Source organism: Rhipicephalus microplus, chromosome 4, assembly GCF_043290135.1.
Source record: "Rhipicephalus microplus isolate Deutch F79 chromosome 4, USDA_Rmic, whole genome shotgun sequence".
Lineage (NCBI taxonomy): Eukaryota > Metazoa > Arthropoda > Arachnida > Ixodida > Ixodidae > Rhipicephalus > Rhipicephalus microplus.
Genome location: NC_134703.1, coordinates 128,294,565 through 128,299,301, shown reverse-complemented (window position 1 = coordinate 128,299,301; position 4,737 = coordinate 128,294,565).

Sequence of the window (4,737 nt, the reverse complement as noted above, 5' to 3'; positions counted from 1 at the left end):
CTACCAGATGAGCCGCAGGGCTTTCCCCTTGCCACATCGAAATCTCGCGAGGCCCCAGGTCGTGACTATCAGGCTTCTGCAGACAAAGTCGTATCCCACACACTCCACCTTCAGTAGGTACACAGAGGTCTCCCCTGTGTGTCCCGACTGTGGGGCGGTTAGCGACTTTAAGCACATGCTCTGGGCGTGCCCTTTTTTGCAGCACCACAGAATCCACGGCTTGACGGAGGAAGCCTTCTCTGCTTTCCTCACGAGCCACGACTGGTTTGACCAACTCCGGCCTGTCCAGAAGGCCCATGATGCGGCGGTGAGGGTTGGCCTCCCTGTCCCAACGCAAGAGCGGCCCGCAGTCTTGCCCCTATAAAAACGGCGTGAAGATTCTTCTGGACCCGAATAAATCTATCTATCTATCTATCTATCTATCTATCTATCTATCTATCTATCTATCTATCTATCTATCTATCTATCTATCTATCTATCTATCTATCTATCTATATATCTATCTATCTATCTATCTATCTATGGCGTATAGCGGGACCTTATCTCTCATTTTAGCTACTTAGTGACAGATACTTATCCCTGCCCACGCAGCTGCACTTGAGCGTTGTGTGCGCAGGAAAGTGATGGTGTTCCCAACAGGACAAAAGTTTAAAATTAGGAGACTCTGAAACTTCGCCCTTTAGGAGGTGAACGCGATAGTGACATCCTGTTCTGAATGCGTACTTCAAACACTTAGTGAATGAAATCTCTAAGATTTTTAGGGGCGATGCTTCTTAGAGCGGCCCCTGTTCGTTCCTCGTAGCCGTTGTTTGTAACAAGTATAACATTTTGACCTCCAAGGTATTGCCGGTGAGAGATTTCTTCTGTGCGTTTTTGAACAATAAATAATAGGGCTTAATATACATTTCAATGACTGTTAATGGGGAATTTGAGACAGGAGCATTCGACTTTTAGTTAATGCACACGCTGCGATCCACATTAGCAGCCATTAGCAAGTACATTGATCAATATCTGACAGGAAAAGTTTGCTACGTTTTACTAGCTGGATGTAACCTCCTTGGTTTTAGAAAGGTTTAGCGAGCATTGGGCCGCAGTTCCATGAATACAGTGAACTAGTATAAACTATGAACTCAAGGTGGTTAAAGGTGCGAAGTAGACCCGAAACCCAAGCCGTAAGCAAGTGTAAGCAAGCCGTAAGCAAGGCACCAGCTGCATTCAGCTTTGAGCACTCAGCTTTGAGCTTGAGTGAAAGTCTGGAATTGTTCTCTGCGGTCCTTTAAAGGTCTGGACTAACTATTACTGTGCTGCCAAAGGTGACCATTTATATTCAGTTTCTGGCGAGTGCCAATTAAATATTTTGTCTTGACCAGCATGAAAGTAAGTCTTAACAGCATAAACGGGAAAGGCTGACTGCGATGCCGCTGCCGTAACTGTTGCCCGCTGCAATAGGTAGTTCGAATTTTTGTTCACCCGATCCTGATGTACATTTTAGAAAGTCACTGCCTAGAGTAGGGTGGCGCCGGCTCGTTTAAGCTTGAATTTAACTTAAAGTAGATGTGCCGTAAAAAAATTGAAGAAAAAAAACCTCCACATGAATCACCAAATAGAAACTTTGGCCCAGCATTCTCCAATTTTTCATTTTCAAACCATATATTAGTTTGCTGTTTTCAAAGTACTTTATATTCAAGTGCCCGCCGCATAAATTGCGTAAATCTAATGCGCATTGTAAGTAACGCATCCGACCTTCTCATGTTTTCCCCAGATATACAACGCGGCAGCGCAACGTGAAGCTCGTTTGTTACAAAACCTATCTTATAAGATAATAGCGGTCCAGAATGCATGCGACCATTTGACGTCACCTTTTTTTCAATAAGTGCAAACTGTTGGCTATTTTTTACGTTAATACCTAGGTACAAAATTAAGTGCTTGCTATTGGTGAAATGGAGAACACCCACAGTTCTACATGGTCATAAAAATGCTAGTCATTAAAAGAAATTAAATTACCCACTTTCTTTAAATTTTTTCGCACAACTTGAAGTTTTCGGAAAATTTAGATTACCCCTGCCTGACTGATTTCTTCATGCAACTTGAACCAGACTCCGAGTTTTCTACGAAGACTAGCCGCAGCTATTCCGGTCATCCTTTTTCCAGGGCTCATCAAAGCCAAATGAGGCCAGCCTAGGAAATACGAACTCAAGTGCAGAACAGGGGCTTAATGCAGATTGTGGCCCTGTCCGGGGAAAAATGAACTTCAAGCGAGCACCAGCGAAATTTGTCATTCGTTGTTTCTGCCTTTTAGTCGAGTGCTCCAACACTACCGTTCCCCTCAAAAAGACCCTTATCGTCTTTATACGTCTTACCTATGTTTTGTTTTGTCCTCTACCGACAGTGCTCACGTTCCAAGTCGTGTGCATCCCCACGAATACCAGCTTAGCCCTCGATGCGGGCTCGGGATGATTTGCAATCACTGGGAGCGGCCGCGTGCTTCCCTTTGCATAAGATTGGGGTCTTCACGGGTGAATGACTGTGGCTGTGCTCCAATCCGCTGCATCAGAGCACTAGCTGCCTTCCCCCCTCACACTACACGACCTGACAAAAGAAGGAAGAGTGAGAAGAAGAAAAGTAAATCCAGCGCATTATTTGTAGCTAGATTCGTAGTATTGGTAGCAGCCGGAGTGGAAACTGCGGAGAAAAGGAGAGTAAGCATGCAGCACACGCATACACGACTTCCGTGAAAGGCGGCCATTGCCACGCATCAAGAAGCCACTTTCCTTCCGCAACGATGCTTTTTCCCGCATAGCATGCGTCCTGCTTTCCTCTCACCAATGTTCGCCTTCGAGAGTGATAAATCTTTCTCCGGCTGCCATAATTCTGTGGCTTGCCGTGATCTCGCCGGCACCTGACTGAGGAGATAAAGAGAATTCGCTTTTACGGGCGAATCACCTTAGAGCATCGGCGTGTTTCCCGGCTGTTGCTGCTGTAGTGATGGTGCTGCTGTCAGATTGCAAAAGAAGGCACCCCTGCCACAGCGCTCGCCACGGGTCGAGAGGAAGTGATCTGTGATGAACGCTTAAATACCAGCTCGCAAAACGAGAAAGTTCTCTAGCTCTCGAAATACAGCATACAAAGCCGGCGCAAGCGGCGTTTGCTAGCAAGTTTGTTGATTGAGAAAACCGACGGTGCGTGCTGCTAGACCACCCACCGGCCACCCCCAAAGAGGTTAAAAGCCACACTTTATACATAAGCACTTGATCTGGACCTGCATTAATATGCCGGTAGATTTCTCTTGTGCGTGGTTGAAGAATAAATATTTGCAGCGTGCGCGCTAACTAAAGAGAAGTGCGGTCTCTGTGTCCAGTCGTAACAAACTGGGGGATCGGGTTAGACGCGTGAACACTGCACACTTTGCCCTTTCGCCACTTTTCACTTTAGAGAAGATGAAACATCCTTCCCTGCATGCCTCTTCGCCACAGTTTTTTTAGGTCTTGTAACCATGGACCAATATAAATAAAGAAACGTATCAGATTTCACCGCATAGGCGAAACAATGAATTCGACAGAAAAAAAATCAATGCTATATAAAGTGCGGGCAGCTAAATTTTCTGAATCTCATCTAGCTGAAGTCTACAAAACGCTAGTGTAAGAGCATACGGCCGGTCTAGGAATGCTGTCGCTGCACATCATCTTCGCGTTGAAGGAGCACCAGTTAGAAGGGTATACGAGCCGCCCACGGATGGCGGCTGAGGTAACACGAACCCAACCACGCCCTCAAAATACGAGTTCAAAGCGGATGCTACAGCAACACTCCTCCTCCCATCCTGGCGTCTTTTCATTCCCGTTAAATACGGGCCGGGCAATTCATATCTGCATTAGCGGCAGACCTCCCAAGTTAGATGATTTTATCGCAATCACTCTATGAGTGACAGAGACGAGTGGGCTCGTTGGCTGTCTGCTTCAGTTGCTTTCGTCGTCCCAACTCCCCCGCGGTAAAACATCCGATGCGTGGGGGACGCTTTCAGTTTGTACTATATATGCGACATGATGGCGACAGTGACGACAATGGCGACGGGAGATCCTGTTTAGGGTGTTCATATATTTGAATAAAGCTGTTGTCCACCCCCAAGAAACAAAGTGTGTTGTCGATGTGGAGGAACCACGTAAACGTGATGACAGCGTTTCGTCACGCACTCAACCTTGGTAAGAAAACCCTCGTAGCTGCTTTTTCTTTCTCGCACATATAAGCTGTGTGTCACATCTCCTGGCTTGAAATGTTTTGTTCCAGGTCACTTAACGGACATTTGATTAAGCAGCCTAGAACAGAGCAGCAGTTTTATACGTTCCGACAGCTATAATATTTCTTAGTCTTAATGCCCTTACCTAATTCATCTGTTTTCATTTTTCTCCGTACTGCGTCCTATGAGGTAAAAATGAAGTTATTGCTAGCACACAAAGTGAGTAATTTTATTTTAAAATTTTTATTTGTGTTAGATATCAATAAGAAAATTTTGAGGGCAGGAGCAGCTTGAAAAGTAAGCTCGAACAAGCTCTTTTAACGGAACATATCTCAATATAAAAGCAAAAGTAAACGCCGAGTAGCGCTTGCGGAAGTACTCTTCGTGAGAAGGGGGATGCATTTGTGTGTGTTGTATCATTATTGGCATTTGAATAACAACTAATCTTTGATTTTTTTCTTTTATTCTTTTGCGTGTAAGTTCCATTGCGTATCAGCATTTCTTTC